This window comes from Astyanax mexicanus, chromosome 5 (assembly GCF_023375975.1).
Source record: "Astyanax mexicanus isolate ESR-SI-001 chromosome 5, AstMex3_surface, whole genome shotgun sequence".
NCBI lineage: Eukaryota > Metazoa > Chordata > Actinopteri > Characiformes > Acestrorhamphidae > Astyanax > Astyanax mexicanus.
The window spans coordinates 739,872-761,037 of NC_064412.1; the positions used below are offsets into that span (position 1 = coordinate 739,872).

At 35.9% G+C, this 21,166-nt stretch overlaps 1 protein-coding gene across 11 annotated transcripts in view; it reads right to left on the reverse strand.

Annotated features, from left to right (window-relative positions):
• chl1b (cell adhesion molecule L1-like b) overlaps positions 1-21,166 on the reverse strand; it is a 212,401-nt gene that overhangs the window by 124,756 nt on the left and 66,479 nt on the right. The gene's annotated exons all lie outside the window — the stretch shown is intronic.

The following is a 21,166-nucleotide window of genomic DNA, read 5'->3' on the forward strand; positions in this document are numbered from 1 at the left end:
CAAAACGTTTATTGTGGAAAAATAAGGCAGGATCAGTCATGCGCTTCATATTAGTTAAGGTAATTTGCTGCAGTTACAGAGGATGAAATTAATGCATCCTCCAACTGGTGTATTTGTTTATGCATTCATTCTAATTGAATTCTAATTAAGAGTGTTTATGGCGGCTGTGAATTTAACAATATTACATGTACCGTTTTTTCTTACTATAAGCTGCACTTAAAATACTTTAATTTTCCCAGAAATTGTCAAAACTACTAATAATCCTTATAATGCTCCTTATGTATGAATTCTATCAGTCAGGTATTAAGGAGCAGTAAATCCACTCCACTGAAGTACAGAGTTATACAGGAGTTTCAGTTTAGTACTAGAGCAGCATTAGCATTAGCCGCTAACCACTATTTCCCCATTCTGAGGTGAATATTATCAGCCTGTAGTCTTCTCCTAACCCTGGCTAGCACTGCTGGAGCCGTTAGCAGCTATTGCTAATGATCCAGCCTTAGTGCTGGAGAAATGTGTGAATCTAAGCTCACTGTAAATAAACTGATGCTCTTTACTCTTTACTCACCCAAAGTTTTCAGGAAAGAATCTGTGTAGATTAACATCCAGCACTAGTTTAACTTTAAAATAAAGTCATTTTTTATTAGTTTTGTGTTATAGTTTGTTCTTCCGAGTCAAGATAAAGGTTGATTGATTAATTAATTGATTAACTGATAATGCACCTTATAATCTGATGCACTTTTTAGTGCAAAAATACGGTAATTTGCTCTACAGTGGAAGTGAGTGTGATCTCTTGGAGACTCTTGGAGAAGGTGGATCTAACAATGTCATTGGTTGGAAAGAGGCTTGTTCTGTTCTTTAACGATCTGTATCAGCATAATTCAACCATGACCCTCCATCCCATCCCCCCGTTTCCAATTCCTCCCTCATTCCCTCTCTCCGTTACACAGCCTCCCACCATACATCATCCAGCTTCTTCTCCTCCATCTCCACCACCCAACCACCCAACCCCCTTCTTCTCCCACCCCAACCACAGTGTCTTTTAGGGGGAGGTTGGGGTTTTATAAAAAATAATAAAATATCAAAAATTAGACATGTTACAATAAAAAAAAGATATATATAAATATTTTGTGGATGTTATTTTGTTATATCGTCCCAGGAATTATTGCATTAAGCGATGTTTGTGCCAGTTTAAGATCATTTAATAAATGCAATTGACATAATAGACATAGAATAGCAGCATAATAAAGCAAATATACCCTTTTTAAAGATAAAAATAATCGAATTAACGATAGTTTGGGAAACATATACTGTTTTTTTTGGGTTGAGTTATTCAGTCTCTTGTCTTTTCAGGTTTGAAATACAGTATTTAAAGGTTTTTAACTCAAACTAAGGCAAGTAGCTTTTACAAACCTTTAATTTGTCCATTTATCTATCTATATAAAAATAAAATGAAGAGAGCAAACCCCCCTCTTACAGTGTTATTATTCAACAAAATTGAGCGGCACTCCTTAAGGTGCTTAAACATTAAGGTCCCTAAAAGCTTCTTGGCTTAGTTTGAGTCAAAAACCTTTACATTTTCCAAGTCCAAAAAGACAAGAGACTGATTAACTCTTTTTATAAAATATATATTGGGCTGGGGGCTTGTTATTTGCCCTCCTACCCCTCCGCTGTAGCCGAGTCTGCAGATTATGTCGGCTTCACGGGTCTCGGTCCCATCTGTGCACCACTGTTGCTGTTCACCAACTGGTGGTAATTAGTGAAGTGTGAGCAGGAGCTCACTAGAAGACGGTGGTGTTTGTGGGCGTGGTGGAGAACTGGGGCAGAGCGTTAAATTGTGTTCACTGATGTAGAGATGGGTTTTATAGAGCTCAACACCACGTTAAACACAACTGTGCATGAGCTCATAGTGATGTTATTAACTCCATACATCCACAGATCTACAAATTCAGACCTCAAATAATGCAAAGAAAACAAGTTCATATTCATAGTATTCATAAAGTTTTAAGAGTTAAGAATTCATAAATATTTGTTGGAAGAACCCTGTTCTGCTTTTTAATCACAGATTTTTTTCAAGCATCTTGGCATCATGTTCTCCTCCTCCACTAGTCTTACACACTGCTTTTGGATAACTTTATGCTGCTTTACTCCTGGTGCAAAAATTCAAGCAGTTCAGTTTGGTGGTTTGATGGTTTGTGATCATCCATCTTCCTCTTGATTATATTCCAGAGGTTTTCAATTTGGTAAAATCAAAGAAACTCATCATTTTTAAATGGTTTCTTTTTTTTAGAGCTGTATATTGTATAGCTTTCATTTATTATCCATACAGTATTAATATGTAGTATTAAATATCTACATTTTTATTGAAACATAGGCACTTCCGAACTTCCGAAGCCCCTGCCTCCAATTATGTGTTATAGTGCATTATAACACTACATCGTACAATGTTTTTATGAACAGATATTATAAGGCATTGTAAGTCCTTTCTTTGTAAACCCTTATACTTGTAGTTTATAATGTGTTATGCATGTTGCTGTGTGTACTTATGAGTTATTATACAGGCTTATTACTGTCATTATAAGGTATTATGCATGTTATGTAGTGCATTATTGATACAGGGTTCCTAGGAAGTGTTACCTTTATTTTTTATACTTGTTAGATTCTACTAATAATAAATAGCTAGGAGAGATAAAAATGCACAACAAGCAAAAGTCTAAGGAGTTTAAATCTTAATATAGATCAACACAGATTTAAGGTTTAAAATCCACAGACTTAAAGATATGTCCCCCCTTGTGTTTCCATTTAACTCCACACTTTTGTGATGATTATCAAAATCATCTAAAGCATCTAAAGCTTTATTATAGTAGTTCATAGGGTCACCTTTAACCCTTATTTACAGAATCATTGCTGTTTGTAATTGTATTTTTATCAGTCGATCTTACAGGTGTTTCCAATCAGAGCTTCAAACGTACGGCTTATTTCCTCTCAGCATCTCAGCAACACATAATTACTGCATATCTGATGAGTTCTCCTCATGAACACCATGTGCTTCTGCTGTAGAAACACCAGAGTCTCAGAGTTCAGTGTTTATATGCATTTCTCCTTCAGCCCTGACTCTCTAACAGCCTCTAAATTACTGCCAGACTGGAGTTTATAGGTGAGTGAAACACACAGACTGCGCTTTACAGCTGTATCTCTGCTCACAAACACAAACAGAGAGCTCTCGCATCTCCGGCGCGACTCTGCGCTCTCGCAAAAAGGCTGTCATCCCCTCACGTTAGCAGAAAGTGAAGTGTTTTACATCACGGGGTGAAAATGAAGCGTGACACTCGCGCTCGGTGTGCGATACGCTTGTTTGCTGAACTGTAATCCTGTGAGAGTTCTGAGGCGACGTCTACTGTCGCGCATCCCTCTCTCTTTTACTCTCTCTCTTTCTCTGTCTGTCTCTTTCTTTCTCTCCTCCCTTCTCCTCTCTTTCTCCTGGCAGGCTCGGTCACAGATGGCATCCCCCCACGATCATGGCAACAACTGTCATGTGATCAGTCTTCCTGATTAGCATCCCCGCTGTAGGCCTCGTGCAAACAAGCGTCTGTTGCACAGACAATCAGCAAACACCAAAACCAAACACCAAAACCAAACACCAATCACTAAACAGTGAATACCAATCACTAAACACCAACACCTGAGTAGCATCCCCACTGTAGGCTTTGTGCAAACAAATGTCTGTTGCACAAACACCAATCACTGAACACCAAACACCAAATACTTAGTACCAAACACCAATCACTGAACACCAATCACCAAATACCAATCACTTAACACCAACACCTGATTAGAATCTCCCATGTAGGCCTCATGCAAACAAGCGTCTGTTGCATAGACCTTCACCAAACACTGAACACTAATCACCAAATACCAAACACCAACACAGATCACCAAATACCAAACACCAACTACCAATCATTGAACGCCAAACATCAATTACTAACACCAACACCAGCACCTGATTAGCATGCCCACTGTAGGCTTTGTGCAAACAAACGTCTGTTGTACATCACCAAACACTGAACACCAATCACCAAATACCAATTAATAAATACCAATTACTTAACACAAAGACCTGATTAGCATCCATACTGTAGGCCTCGTGCAAACAAGTGTCTGTTGCACAGACCATCACCAAACACCACTAAAAACATCACTAAAAAACAAAAACAAATCACCAAATACCAATCACTGAACACCAAACACTAATCACCAACACCAAAGAACCAATCACTTGTTGAACACCTCACTAAACAACACTAAACAGCAACATGTGATAAGCATTCCCACTGTAGGCTTTGTGCAAATCACCAATCACCATTAAAACATCCCTAAAAAACAAAAATGAATCACTAATCACTGATCACCAATCACCAAATACCAATCACCAACATGAAAGAACCAATTACTGAACACCAATCACTGAACAGCAATCACCAAATACTAACACCAATCACTAATCACCAAACAGATTCAGCTCTCTACTACTATTTAAAATAAAGATGCTACAGATGATTATTTTAACAATGCGGAAAAAGGACCACTTTTGGAAGCATGTCTGTAAAAGATTAAAGAACTTTAACTTCACTGGTTTTAAGGTTTTTAGGCTCACATATCTCTATTACATATTGATCTACAGTCTCCAGCTGATACAAGGAACATATTAAATCTTAAAACCAATTTAAACAGGCAACTGTAGTAGGACTTAGCGTATGGAAATGCATGGTTAGTATTAAAATTTCCGACTGTGTATAAGTATTATTAGAAAATAATTTGCTTGAGTAATTGTTCTACTGTAGAATTTTACAATCAATATAATTTAATTGACATACTGTTATACTGTAGATATTCTAGACCACATATAACACCAAAACCAAGGATCTTCTTCTACATAAGAGCAGAGCAGATACACCTGGTGAGGGATGATGATACACCGCCTGCAGGTGGGAACAGTAATGATAAGGTGGGATTAAGGTGGAGGTGTGGGATCCGGCTCAGAGCCAAAACATAAACATGTGGAGATTCTAGAGCAGTGTTCTGAAACAGAGCTCAGATTTCACGAGTTTACTACCTATAAATCTGATTATACACAATTTTATTACATTAGATAATTATAAATATACTGTCTGATACTGGAGACACTGGTAATGATGGTATATTTATCAATAAATGCACAGTTTTCATGTAAAACTCAATGGTGGGTTTGGATGAAAAATAAAATGACTATATTTGTGTTGTGATTATTATAAAATTATAGTAAAACCACCAGTTTAAATTACAGTAAGTTGTTAAGTTCACATACTAATCCACATTAATCCACATTCTTCAACATGCTTATATAATATATTATATTTTATACTTGTGTAATAACATTTATAATACTATGTCTACAGGTGCTGGTCAACGAATTAGAATAATTTGAAATAGTGCAATCATGAAATTCTTTGAATGCATTTTTTGTGCAGAAAGCAAATCAGGTGTTCACCGCACCTGTCCTACTCGTTAGACTAATCACAGAACTCGTTACCTGGAAAAAAATTTGCTCAGCTGAGCTTTCCAAAAGGCCCATTTAGGCCATTTAACTGTGACACTGTTGTTTTATTGAATTAGAATAATGGAGAAACCGTTTCATTGAATTAGAATAATTTTTATTATAATTACAATCATCACTTTCTCAGTATTTTGTGGCTGCCCCCTTGGCTTGTATGACTGCCTGAAGTCTCCGCGGCATCGATTTGACCAGCTTGTCACAAGTTTCCGCACTCACAGCTTCCCAGGCAGTGGCGATGTTCTGCTTCAGTTGGTCCAGCGTAGTAGGCTTTCTGTCGCACATTTTCCGCTTGACGATGGCCCAAAGGTTTTCAATGACATTGAGGTCAGGCGAGTTGGCCGGCCATGCCAAAACTTCAAGCTGTTTTTTAGTGAACCAATCTTTGGTCGACTTTGCCGCATGAGCCGGTGCAAGATCCTGTTGAAATATGAATTCTTCTTCGCCGAACTGTTCCTCAACAGTCGGAATCAGGAACGTTTCCAGAACATCTTGATATACGGCAGCATTGACAGTCTTCTTGAGGAAGCAGAGTTTCCCTACACCTCGAGCGGACATGCATCCCCAGACCATAACGCTCTGGGGAAACTTGATGGATCTTTTCACGCACTCGTGGTTGTAGGTTTCGCCACCACGACGCCAGACACGAGGACCTTGGTCACCGAAGGAGATGCAGAAGCGTGATTCGTCACTGAAGACCACTTTCTGCCAGTCTTCAGCAGTCCACTCGCCGTGTTCTTTGGCCCACTTCAGCCGTTTCTCCATTTGTTTCTTGTTCAGCATCGGTTTTACTGCTGGAACGCGAGATTTGAAGCCGAGTTCGCGCAGACGACGGTAAGTGGTTGATCTGGAGACGTCAGCGCCGGTCTGCTTGTTCCACAAGTCGGTGAGCTCGGAAGTAGACTTGAACCGGTTGCTGACTGCGATCTTTCTCAGCTGCTTGTTGTCGCGAGCAGAAGTTTTTCGGACGCCGGAACAGTTGGTGCGCTTGCTGCAGTTTTTCTTGAGAGCTTTGCAGACGGAAGACTGGCTGATGCCGAGCTGCTCAGCAATTTTAGTTTGGGTCAAGCCTTGTTGGCGAAGGGCTTGAATTTGAGCCACTATTCCGGTTGAGAGGTCGCGCTGCTTACCCATGATTGATTTTACAACTTAGAAATTCTACTCAACCCTGACTTTATACTGCACAGTGAACACTCTTCACAGAAAACAAAAATTCGAGCATTTATTCTAATTCAATGAAACGGTTTCTCCATTATTCTAATTCAATAAAACAACAGTGTCACAGTTAAATGGCCTAAATGGGCCTTTTGGAAAGCTCAGCTGAGCAAATTTTTTTCCAGGTAACGAGTTCTGTGATTAATCTAACGAGTAGGACAGGTGCGGTGAACACCTGATTTGCTTTCTGCACAAAAAATGCATTCAAAGAATTTCATGATTGCACTATTTCAAATTATTCTAATTCGTTGACCAGCACCTGTATAGCAAACTAATTCAAAATTTAGTTCATCAAAAAGCTTAACTGTAAGCAAAATGCTAACATGCTAACTGGGAGTGTGCTTCTTTGCATCATATGCAATATCGTAAAAAAAAACTCCATATTGTGATAACAGTGGTGTTTTTTTAAAAGCAGTCTGTTTTGCTGTTTACTGTGTGTTATATTTTAATTATTTATGTTTGCAGTTTTTTATGCATGTACTAATTTTTGTTTTAAAAAATGTTTTTGCTACATTATTATTATTTTTTATAGAAAACACAGGTTTTGATAAGTTACTGTTTACGATAGAGAAAAATACAGTGTTTAACACAAACAATCCATAGATTTAGGTGTATTACAACAAATGAGGAGTTAAGACAATTAAGACACATCATAATATATATCATAACTTTAAATATATAACTTTAATTATATAACTTTAATAAATCTAGGCAATATATCTATGTGTCTGGATATTTATTTAAAACAAGGAATAAAGTTTTTTCCAGTGATAGATGTTTGTTTCAGTCTTTTCACTATAAAAGTATATATTTAAGCAATTGCTATTAAATAGAATATTAATGAGAATGGTTGGATTTTTATGTTTTTTAGAATTGAGATGTCAGTCAGTTTTAACAGAGAGGGACTTATTTTTATACTAAATAAACTTTATTTTGTTAGTATATAGTATATTCTTGATATGTTTTGTCAAATCTTCTAAAATATTGATTTATAGCAAAAATACCCTGAAATATAATAATATTATTTTTAAGGTCATATCGCCCATCGCTAACTCTAACCCAGACAGACAGCATGTATCCAGCCTCCATCCTGCAGATGTTCAATCACTTGTTCTTTTGACAGGTTGAAAGTGAAGAGTCCTGTTGAAACCCCGTTTTAATCATTTTACCCCAGAAATCAATAATCCGTCTCCCGCAGGGGTCGACCCGCCGGAGCCCTCAGCTATTTTAGAGTGTTTACACAGACCGCCTGAGAGAGGAGAGCAAACACTGAGACACTCGGGGACAAATTCATTAAAATAAGAGTTCAGTCTTTCAGCCGAGAGGGACGTGCAGAGCAACCTAACCCTGCTGAAACAGCTGAGCATTCACCAACATCTCACAAATGTCTCAACAACGTCTCACCAACATCTCAACAGTGTCTCAACAACATCTATAATTAATCTATAATTAACAACATCTCAAAAACATCTTAAAAGCATCTATAATTAATCTATAATTAACAACATCTCAACAACATCTCAACCACGTCTCAACATCTAAACAACATCTTACCAACGTCTATAATTAATCTATAATTAACAACGTCTCAACAACGTCTCAACAACATCTCAACAACATCTTAACAACGTCTCACCAACATTTATAATTAATCTAGAATTAACAACATCTCAACAACATCTCAACAAAATCTCAACAATGTCTCACCAACATCTTCCCAACATCTGAACAACATCTGAACAACATCTTAACAACATCTCAACAACATCTCAACAATGTCTCAACAACATCTCAACAACATCTCAACAAAATCTCACCAACATTTATAATTAATCTATAATTAACAACATCTCAACAAAATCTTAACAACATCTCACCAACATCTCACCAACATCTCAACAACATCTTAACAACATCTTAACAACATCTCAACAACATCTCAACAACATCTTAACAACATCTCAACAACATCTTAACAACATCTCAACAACATCTTAACAATGTTTCAACAGTTATGTTTATTCACACATTAATAGTTTTTTACTGTTTTTTAAATATTGTGGGCTTATGGAATTTATATATTGGTATTCTCAACATATTTAGCATATAACCAAAAGATTCCAAGAAGTTTATATTGTAAAAAAAACTTAAGTTATAATCCAGTATATAAATCCAGCAACATGTGACATAATAATGGATTCCAACACAATGTTATTAGAACATTTCTAACATAACATTCCCAGCTATAAGAATACCAACATTATAGAGACGTTAAAAGTGACATTCCCACAAACTAAACAACCAACTTTCAAGCAATGTTACCAGAACATCCTTAAAAATTCATAGATTGACAGCCATATTTTAGTGATCTATAGGCGAGCCCTTAACCGTGCACTGCTTAGTTTGGATTAGGGTGTGTCAGTGTGACTTTGCTTTCATAACGACGGGAAAAGTACACCATCTGCAGCTCGAAACGCAACACAAAAGTAGTAATGTATGAATTCTCTTAATGAATCATGGGTGTGTTTAATTTTGGGCGTAATGTGAAATAAATAAACCAATCAGAGTGCCTCTTTAAGAGCTCATCATTCTCTTTAAGAGTAGATCAGGTGAGCTCTGACTTTGGTGGATTGCTATTGTAACGGTGCAGCTACCTGGACGTGTTCAACAAACTCTTCTCAGCAGAGGAAACTGAGCTGCTGGTTGACGCTGTGAAGGAGCTCCAGCAGCTCATTTACGGGAACAGCAATGTTATTTTATTTACTATTCTGTTTATTGTTGATGTAAAAGTTGGGTTTGTGCTGCTGTGTGTTCATGTGTGTGTAATAAGTGGGGGTGTACGCTCGGCTCGGCACAGCGCCTGTGTTGCCGAGATAGCGATGAACGTCTGACTGTTGGCGTCTGTCTAGGTTGTATTCAGTCAGTGGAGCTCCTGTGTTTTCTGTTACCAAGATAAACAAGATAAAACTCCAGAAATGTACCTGAACACACCTCATTTCCAGAACACCACGCCCATCAGTGTAGATATATTCAGAAGCTCTGCTGCTGTTTAAACCAGGCAGGAGGAAGGTGCAGGGTGTATGGCGGGAGAATAGGTGCTCAGGGGAAAGAAGAGACTCTCAGTTCAGATCTGAAGTGGTTGGATAGTAATTTAATGGAGCTGCTCTGCAGGAATTGTGTTTTGTGGATCATCACCATCATCTTCCCCTCCTGCTAGAAGTGGAGAGCTCTTCAGGCAGAATGATCACAGAGCGTAACGCCAAACAGCACCTCCACTGCAGCTAAATCAGATTCACTACAAGTGAGATTAATGCTTCTGGGAAGCGTCCGTATCTTCCTCCTCCTCCTCCTCCTCTTTCCTTCTCTATAATGAGATAAAACACAGACTAATTCCGTCTTGCTGGAGACCAGGATCTATCCCACTCCTTTTAAGGAGATACGATGCTGGATCTGGAGATCTGGAGTCTCGGTGTCGGCTGGAGGTCAGGAACGCTTTACAGGGTTAAGCTTTAATACACCTCATAATTCCACAGTGGAAAAAAAACATAAAAAAGAAGAAAAAAAAACACAACTAAAAACGAGTGCTGTCAAAGTGAACACGTTTAAGCAAAATACAATTATTCCATCATGTTTTACATATCCATATTTGACACTATGTGTAAATATTGTATCGTAAATAAAAATGACACAATATAACAATAAGTTGCTATATCCATATTTTGTCTCTATTAATCAAAACATTCTATTAGAATTCTGTTTTATTTTGTTTTCATTTATTTTGGCAATACTTTCTATAAATGTCAAGTCTATTAGACTCTATAAACATACTCAAAGCACATTATGATGCATTCATTTAGAATTATACACATGGCTATAAATATTTATAAAAAATGTATAACACATTATAGCTTTAAATAATGGTTGATTGACTGATAAGTGCCAATATTACATGTTGTAGCATGAACCTCGAGTGCAGAGCACTTCAGTTTCTGAATCAGTTTCTCTGATTTTGCTATTTATAGGTTTATGTTTGAGTAAAATGAACATTGTTGTTTTATTCTATAAACTACAGACAACATTTCTCCCAAATTACAAATAAAAATATTCTCATTTAGAGCATTTATTTACAGAAAATGAGAAATGACTGAAATAACAAAAAAGATGCAGAGCTTTCAGACCTCAAATAATGCAAAGAAAACAAGTTCATATTCATAAAGTTTTAAGAGTTCAGAAATAATCAATATTTGGTGGAATAACCCTGGTTTTAATCTCAGTTTTTTCATGCATCTTGGCATCATGTTCTCCTCCACCAGTCTTACACACTGCTTTTGGATAACTTTATGCTGCTTTACTCCTGGTGCAAAAATTCAAGCAGTTCAGTTTGGTGGTTTGATGGTTTGTGATCATCCATCTTCCTCTTGATTATATTCCAGAGGTTTTTAATATGGTAAAATTGAAGATTTTTAGTATTCTACACCCTATTAAACACAACTCAAAATTAATGCTGAATCTACCAATTACAAATGTAAATAATCTGTAACTATATCTACTTCAGCAGTAGTTACACAGTTATTAAATGACTTTTAATGTGTAACTACACAACTATTAAATACACTTACAATAAAGTCGGACAGACCATGGTCCCACATATAATAAGTGTCTCTAATGACTCTTTAGTTAATCAATATCTGGTGGAATAAACCTTTTCTGGTTTTTAATCACAGTTTTGTTTTCATGCATCTTGGCATCATGTTCTCCTCCACCAGTCTTACACACTGCTTTTGGATAACTTTATGCTGCTTTACTCCTGGTGTAAAAATTCAAGCAGTTCAGTTTGGTGGTTTGATGGTTTGTGATCATCCATCTTCCTCTTGATTATATTCTAGAGGTTTTTCAATTTGGTAAAATCAAAGAAACCCATCATTTGTATAGGGTCTAATATACACGACATTTAGAAAAAGTGTTAGCATGGTCTTGTTATGTATTAAATTGATAAAAATCACTAAATGAAACAGATTATAGATCAGTGCTGTTTGAGCTCCTGTTACTGAACGCTGAGAGCTCGTTCACACTGGAAGAGAAAATAAGGTGAGTGAATTTGGATGCGAGTCACATCTGCAGCAGGGTGAGGAACACTCTGAGCCCGAATACCGGATGAATATGAGTGTGTACGTGTGCGGGTTTTTATATATGAGTGTGTAAAGTGTGTGTAGAGTGTGTGTCTGTGTATATATAGTGTGTGTGTGTTCCTAGTCGAGGGCACTCTCTCTCGAAGCAAATAAACGTCCTTCAGATGAGTGAATGTTGTGAAAGTGTTGTGTGAATGATCTCAGCAGTAAACAGCACTTTAAAAAGTGTTATCTTACAGTGCGTGTGATAGAAACACCGTCCACAGAAAATCAATCAGCGCTCACATTAAACACGCAGAAACCTAATATATAATAAAAATATAATAATAAATAACCCCGGTGTGTTTTCTGGCTGCATGGGTTCAGGTTGTGGGAAAGCCGTGCTCTTATTGCTCTCAGAAAGCCGCAGTTTCCCTGCCTGTAGATAATTGCGAGCTGCAGGTAGCGCAGCCCTGCGGGCGATGCTTTATAAGGTGTTTTGGGAAATTGCATTACTATGCAAATGCCCCTGCTGGCTTTGTAGGATTGATTGTGGCAGTTAATTACTCGCTACCTGTGATGCTTCTTTACTGCAGCAACTTTCACATTAAAATAGTGAGTGGAAAGGATTAGTCTGCAACCTTCACCACCAAACACAAAACAGGTGAAGCAAGGGTTTAAATATTATATATATATATAGCAAAATTTAATATATAAATATGTTGCAAAAACAAACAAACAAAAACTGGCAAGCGAAATGATCCCATTTTAAGGCAAATCTTATTTTTATCTCTTATTGTCTTATTAAGCAGAATGCACTGCAGACTGATGTTTTTCCTGTTCATGATCACATAACACTGCACACTGCACTAGCTGAAAGTCAATCACCTGAATATTGAATTCACCTGTTACATGCACTAAATTTCCTTCGGGATAAATAAAGTATCTATCTATCTATCTATCTATCTATCTATCTATATATATATATATACCCTCACTTCACTCACCGTATTGTTGGGTTTTCCTCCTCCTTGTTTTGTATTTACTGACCCTGATTTTTGCCTTCCCCTTTGATATTGCCTTGTTGTGTATGACCCTGGAATGATTTGTGTATTTGGTATGTTTACTCCCTCTTGCTGCTGCTGCTGTTTACCACTGTTGACCCTGCTCATGGTCAGTGTTAACTACTCTCCGTACCCAACCTTTATTTAATAATTCTTATACAGTTTTATATATATATATATATATATATATATATATATATATATATATATATATATATATATATATATATATATATATATATATATAAACGTTTTTTTTTACATGTTGAATTACTGTGATATTTTACAGCTACAGGGTGGAGAAATTAGCTTTACCTCATTAAGCTCTGTATGGAGACAATATGATGAATATTAAACTAAATTTATATTATTAATTACTGCTGAACATCAAGCAGTAATGCTTTATGCTTTCAGTGTTTTTTTAATTCAGTTTAACCAGGCAAAACCCTTTATGAACCTTTATGAATCATACAAAACTGTTATAGTCACCAAACCTATTGTTCTTCTAGTAATCAGCTTATTTTCTAATGTTTTAAACTACATCACGCAAACATCTCTGCTCTTTTTGCTTCAGAGGCTGCAGAATAAAACATGATCCAGAGCTCTGAGGTGAAAGACTGGGGTTTGATTCCCCAGCTGGGAAAGAAAACCACCACAACCCACCAATAATAAGAGTCTGAGGTCAAGACTACATTCTCCTGTAACACCATTCACATGTTAGAGTTCTAGATATCAGAGCACCAGAGAACCAGCAATAACTTTATATATCAGCTCTGTCAGACTGAAGTTTAATAAAGCAGTTCATATTAATAACTGGGCCTAAAAATGGAATCTATGTCAGCAAACTGGTGAAATATAGTAAAAAAAATAATGATCTTCATACTAATTAAATAAATGAGCGATTCTCGATTATAATTATGATTATTTTTTGCTCTTATATAACAAATTTTAAGCCAACAGCACAATTTAAAGTGATGCACAAGCTAGATTTTACTTACTACATTTCATTTAGATTTCATTTTAGGTTTTATTTATTTATTTATCTACTTTTTTTAAACAAATAGTAAGCATCCCCCTTCAATATTAGATCTGCTTTTAAATTTAACACAGTATAAACATAATATAATCTCCTTGCATTTCAGTTAAATATGAGAAAAAGTATTTATGTAAAGTATGAAAATCACTTCTTCAGCTTTTATATGTAAAAAAGGAATAATATAGATCTTAATCTTTTTTGAAAGCACTTTAAAACTGTAATTCCATTAATCACATGGGTAGTGGAAAGTCCTCTTGTCTCTACTACACTCAGCTCTTCTTGCTATCTATCTCCATTTTCTGGACTACAATACCCAGAATGCACTGCACACGGTGACGTTTCTCCTGTTCATGATCACATGACACTGCGCACAGCACTAGAATTTAGAAGCCAATCACCTGAATATTGATTTCACCTGTTACACGCACTATATACTGCATACACCTTCACTTCACTTACTCTTCGCCAAGTATTGACAGGTTTTTATTTTTCATTGCCTGTTAGTTTATTGTTTATGGTAGGTTTACTCTTTCTTGCTGCTCTTTACCGGTTGCTGTTGACTTTCTTCCACTACTTTATTTAAGAAAGTACTTTGTTTGCATCTGAGTGTTTGTCCAGCAATGACACGACATCCACACAAAAGATGAGGTGATAAATAGATATATAGAGTGTGCTGTGATATTATTAGACGTCTCTAAACGTCTCTAAAGTATTAGATGCTACAATAAAACACATATTAAATGTATGTATCGAGTGTTTGTAGATATATTGTTCTTTAGAGACGTTTCCCTCTGGATCTAAATCAATGTGAAATCATTTATAGCAGTGTGTATTTCAGATATTTCAGACAGGACCATTAGAACCGCGGCGGCGTTCCTCAACCCTGTTTGTAACCGAAGTGTTCTTGTTTTACAGTCCTGAGACCCCCACGGGCTCATGATCTCCTCTACAGCAGCACCTGCAGAGAACATCTGGAGGTTTTCAACCCGCTGAGCCAAAAATGCAGCCAGTTTCCTTATATCCACCCCGAGACCCGACCGTACAACCACGTAAGTGTCCAATTATGTCCTTTAAAACCCTGAGATGTCCTGCGGTTTTACAGTCCACATGCTGGTTCCCTTTACTCAGACCTGAAACATCTCACCGACATAACTCAACCAAATTCCACACTTCTTACTTCTTTAACATTGTGAGCCTACAAAGAATTCCTCTCTCTTTATTCGCTATCGGACTAATCGGACTAAAAAAAAAAAGAAAATACATGATGTGCATTGTAATGGACGCAGGGTCTGAAAGGGTTAACCCTTTCAGACCCTGCGTCCATTACAATGCACATCATGTATTTTCTTTTTTTTTTTCAAAAACAAATTTGCACAAAACACTAATTGAGAGCTGTGTTTTAAATTGGTAACCCAATAACTGGACTAATTTCCAACAATATTGAGATATTCTTTCTCTTTCTCTTACCTGTTAGATTTGGAATAGATTTTAAGGTACTAGAAATGGATTTTAACCCTCCTGTTTATGTTTGGGGTCAATGTTTTTAACAAACATGGAAGGTAACAGGAAGGTTAAAAACAAATACTGGTACCTTAAAATCTATTCTAAATCTATCAGGTAACCAGTGCAATAAGCAAAGAGTAGGTATAATATGATCACTGTTATTTTTACGAGACAGAACCCCGGCAGCAGCAATAATATAATCTGGTAATAAATAAGTAATAAATGCATGAACAAGCAAAGTAATAATTAATAAATCATGTAATGAAATCAAATCATTAATATTCTTATACTTTTTTAACTCATAAACACTCTAGTCTAACCAATTTTGAAAAGATATCTTAGGTGTGAATATATTTAAAGTCTATACATTCAAAAAAGAAAAACATGATCAGTTCCAGGAAAATAGCACAATTCTGCTTCCTTTTACATTTTAAATGATGATATTTTTGAGCAGCCGTATGTCTTCTGGAGTAAAAGAGATCAGGGCATGTGTCTGTCTGATATAATTACTGTGTTATAAGACCTGAAAGAGGAACTGAAAACAAAAACAGAGAATAAAAACACACTAAAACAGTTCGAGTTCAAAGGGTTAAAGCAGTTCTGACAATCAGGATCATCCAGATAACCTGTAGAGTCACAGCAGATAACAGGAAGTCCTCTCAGAGCTCAGTGTGTTTAAAAAGCTCCTAAAAGAGAATACGTATGTCTGACTCACATGAGCCAATCCCAGAGTTAACTTTCATAAAGCTTTAAAAGACTGAGAGCATTAAGAGCCGAATGAAAGGTTTTTTATGGGTTTGAAGTGGCGTCTTTGTCATTGTCGCATCAAAAGAGGCAGTGAGCGGTGGGGCTTTGTGTTTTACAGAGCGTGGGTGAGAGTTTAGCGTGGTGTTGAGATGTTCTCATAGGAGGAAACCTCTCGAGAAGATCTCTAGATAAATTCCAACATCAGATAAATCTTTAACTCAGCATTCGCATTACATGAAATTGTGTTTTTTTTTTTGTTTGTTTTTTTTAACATGAAATACAATCAGGAAATTCCAATTCTACTGCCTTTTTCTCCAACTAATACTACCAGATACTCAATAAAAAAATACTTTAACCAATTACATGTGTAAAACAGTGATTTACAGAGCCATTAAAGAGTGGAACTGCTTACCTAATCCACTACTTTACACTAATAGCAAAACATGCTATAAAAAAAAAAAAACATTATCTAAAGGTCATGGACGATAGATGAATATCTGTCCACATGCAGAATGGGAACTATATAGGATGGATTTAAAATAGTAATTATCAGTCATACCAGTTATTTTCTTAAAAAGTTTCTTAATCCTACTGTCATTATTTTGTGTATGTATTGTGTATGAATTTGTGTACATCTAGTATACAAATATATGTTGTATGTCTATCTATCTATCTATCTATCTATCTATCTATCTATCTATCTATCTATCTATCTATCTATCTATCTATCTATCTATCTATCTATCTATCTATCTATCTATCTATCTATCTATCTATCTATCTATCTATCTATCTATCTATCTATCTGACGTGTGATTTATATCTATGTGTGAGATGTTAATTGGACCTCAGGAAGAATAGCTGCTATTGCAATAGCTGTATTGGTTTAGCAATGAGCTAAAAAGTAATGAGATGTAGTAGTATTCTTATTTTTACTGATGCCACTACCGATACGTTATTGCTTCCAATATATATTGTTTATTAGAACAATAGAACACTAGTGTATATTGTACTGTGTTGTATTGTTGCATTCCTAATAACAGGTAGAAATGGCGTGATGACATTTTCTTTTAATATAAATTTTTAGATCAAATTATAAAAGCGAAGCATATCCCTTAAATCAAAGGGAATGAGAGCAGGTAAAATCATACAATTAATAAAATAAAATGGATAGAAATTTGGATTTGGAGAAATAGTTAAAAAAGGTAAAAACACAATAAAATAAAACCCCTAAAGCTCTTCCTTAAAGATAAACATCTAAAAGTAGACAGACTGAGAACACAGAAACAGATAAAATCATATCATACTCTGGGTGCTGTTTTAAAATAAAGATCAGATCTCTTTTCTGTTTGTTTGTTTCATTCCAAAAAGAACCTTATTCTGCATTAAACCTCATTATATTTCTATGATGATAAAAACAGAATGAAATAATCATTCTGAAGGGTTTTTTTTGTGCGTTAGAAGAGCCTCAACTGGCAACCCTGCAGAACATCCGGTGTCTGTTCCACCTCAGGCTCCAATTTGGCGACTAGACTCTACTTTCTGCCAAAAACCCCGAGTCCCAGGCAATCCTCCGTATTCATTATTTATTCTGTACCTTCAGGAAACAGAGCAGCGTTCAGCTGGAGAAATGTTCAAAAATGAACACGAAAAACTACAAAAAACAAGAGAAGAACTGATCAATATATCGCCATCGCAATAATTACAATGTAGGACCTTCAATTTAGGGGCCTATGATCTTTCAATGTGTAAAAATTGAAAGGCAAATTAAACTATACTGTACATATCGTGCCATAACTTCTCATAAGAGAGTATATTTATAACTCCATTTTTTAGACATGTACAACTATTGATGTCTGGAGAAATCTGGTGATTTTTTTTTTTTTTTTTTTTACTATTACAATATACAATACCATTAAAAATTCTGGGAACACATTCTCATCCAATGTTTTTTTTTTCCTACATAGTAAATTAATAGTGAAGGGATCTATCAGACTATGAAGGAACACATAAGGATTGTGTGTTAAATTCTAGGTCCTGATGAGTGCCAGTTCCATCATCGTAGCATCATTGTGTTGATCGTTTTTTTTGCAGCTGCACTTGACAAATTCTTCTTTTCGGATTGACTGATTTTCATTTTCTTTTAAAGTAATTTTATTTCTTTATTTAGTTGAGCAGTTGTTGCTTCTCATAATCTGGATTAGAACATTACTCAAATATTCACTATTCACTGTATACCTGTAACTCTACCTCTTCACTACTTTACTTTAACTGATGCTCTCAAACACTTTATTAAGAGACAAGAAATTCAAGTAATTAACTCTTGATGAGTTCAGCACAGCTGTTAACTGAAAGCCTGAATTCCAGGTGACTCTACCTCATAAAACTGACTGAGAAAATCCAGCAGAGATGTTCAAAACTCATCATCTAAACAAGAGGAGCTACTTTGATTAATCTAAAATAACCATTTCAGACCCTGCATCCATTAAAATGGACATCATGTATTTTCTTTATTTTTTATTGTTTTGTTCTATATAACACTATTTGAGAGCTGTTGTCCATTAGAATTGACGAAGTTTATAAACCAGTGAAACAGTAACTTGGCCCCACCCACTGCAAAAACACTGGAAAAAACAGTAGTACTAGAGCCATTGAGGCAAAGTAACAGCAAATTTTTCATTCTTAATTTACTGTGATTTAGAACACATTTATTTTATTTTATTTTATTTTTTTTTTGTTACTGTTTAGGGATGGTTTATGAAATAACAGGGTCAACATGAAATATAAAATATTACACACTGGCTTCCAATGCAATGAAAATAAACTAGTAAGTAAACTAGTTAATTTAGTAAAGTAAAAATTGTATTTATTATTTGCTGTGTAGATTTAACAGTAGAATATTAGAGTATTTTTATGTGCATTACAGACAGAAAATAGCATTTTTAGATCACTGAAGATAATTCAGGTCTAAAAAGGATACCAAAAAAAAAAAAAACCCCATAAAAATCAAAGTATCGCAATGTAAGATATTTTGGTAATGCTTTATAATACAGCCCATTAATATAAAATATTGTGGTTTCTGTGTATTAATGAATAGGTTTTCTCTAAAATCTCAGCATCTCTGATTGTGTTATTGAAGATATATAAATATTACTGTATTTTAGTCTTGACATTATAAACTATATGTTTTCTTCCTGCTCCATAAATCAAAATCTTCTTCATAACTGTCATGAACAAAGGGCAAAAAGATTATATAGTATTTTATATCAAAATTGCACCAGAGGTTTGGGGAAATTGCAGGATCTTGTGTTCTTTATTTGTTCTTATATTTAAGTATGAGTAGGACCCCATATGTATTTAGTATTTACTGATTCATAGACAACAGTTACACTATAAGTGTTGGGAAAATACAGGGTACGTTTTAGAAAGTTACCTAGCTGTTACTCGCTTGTTCCTGGTTGTAATTTATTTATATGTACAGTTAAAGAACCTGTAGGATCTGGTGTATTATAAAGCATTATAAAGCGTTACTGATGTTTGCATAAATCGTGCAGCTCTATAATGAGAAGCATGGTTTGCTGCTGATCTCCTGAGCTAAGCTGTAATCTGATCTGATCTAGAGGGAGGATTGAATTATAGGAGAGAGAGTTGAGCAGGGTGATGGAGGGTGGTCGGAGGTTAAGGAGGTGTTGGGGCAGGTGGAGGTCAGTGAGGCAGTCAGTATGCTGTATACTGTAGCTGTAGGATGGATGGTAATGGTGCACCGGGGGAAATTCACCACGGCTCGGCTGAAGGACGGCGACGCCCTTGTTTCAGTATCGTTAACCGTTTATTCGCCCAGTGCTAAACGAGCCGTGATTGGCTGCTCTAGTTTAAAGCGTAAGCCGAGGACGATATAATCTCATCTGAATTACGTTTGCTTAATCAAGAAATTAGAGCACTGGTCATTAGGTCTGAATACCATTAACACCATTAACACTGACCGCTGTAACTGTGAAAATCAGAGGATACTGTAATTCTCAGAGAAATGATCCTTAAACAATGTTGTATATTCCTTTTCCATGATTGCATATTGCAGGAAAGATTAAACTAAATTTATAAAGGAAACATTCTGGTTAAACCTGGCAAACAGTCTGTGTTTCCAATTGGCTGTTTAAGAAATAGGAACATAATACAACTAGAAAATATTAAACTAGGGATTATTTTCTTTGGGGGACGTCTGTAAAAATATTTCACACTTCTACTCAGTGATAAAACTCCTGCATCCGGACTGCAATTTAAAAAACAGAAGAATCAGTGAGTTTTTAGGCTTTTTTCTCGGTCACATGACATCATCGCAGTGTTCAGTAGCTCCTCCATTTCCACTCACTGTTGTGTTTTTAACGTGGATCTCCGTGGAAACCGTGGCACGTCCAAAGTGTAATTACGGTGCGCGGCAGTGGACAAATATCTATTTTATTAAAGGCGAGGAGATGAAACTCAGAGATGTGCGTCCGGACGGGACTAAAATTACCGGAGGAGCACGGAGTTCAGAGAAAAACAGTAGATAATTCAGCCTGTAATTTACTCAGAGGACGTCTGAGAAATAAAACACCTACATGATCGTTCTGGACAAGAATAAAATCACAGAGGATAAAAACCCCCATAAAAGAGAAAATTATCCCAGAACCCCCTGAGAAACTAAAAAACGTCTGAATAGGGCGTAAAACTCACTTTTTGTGTGTTTTTATATTTGCACTAGGGTTTCGTCTGCACCTATAAACACTCCAATCACATCACACAATCTTAAAAATCCATCCATCAGGAATCAGAAGTCAGGAATCATACACTCAAAAAATGGTTTAGGGTATTAGTAAATTAAACATGATTAAAACAGTCCATTAAACATAAAATAAAATGTTTG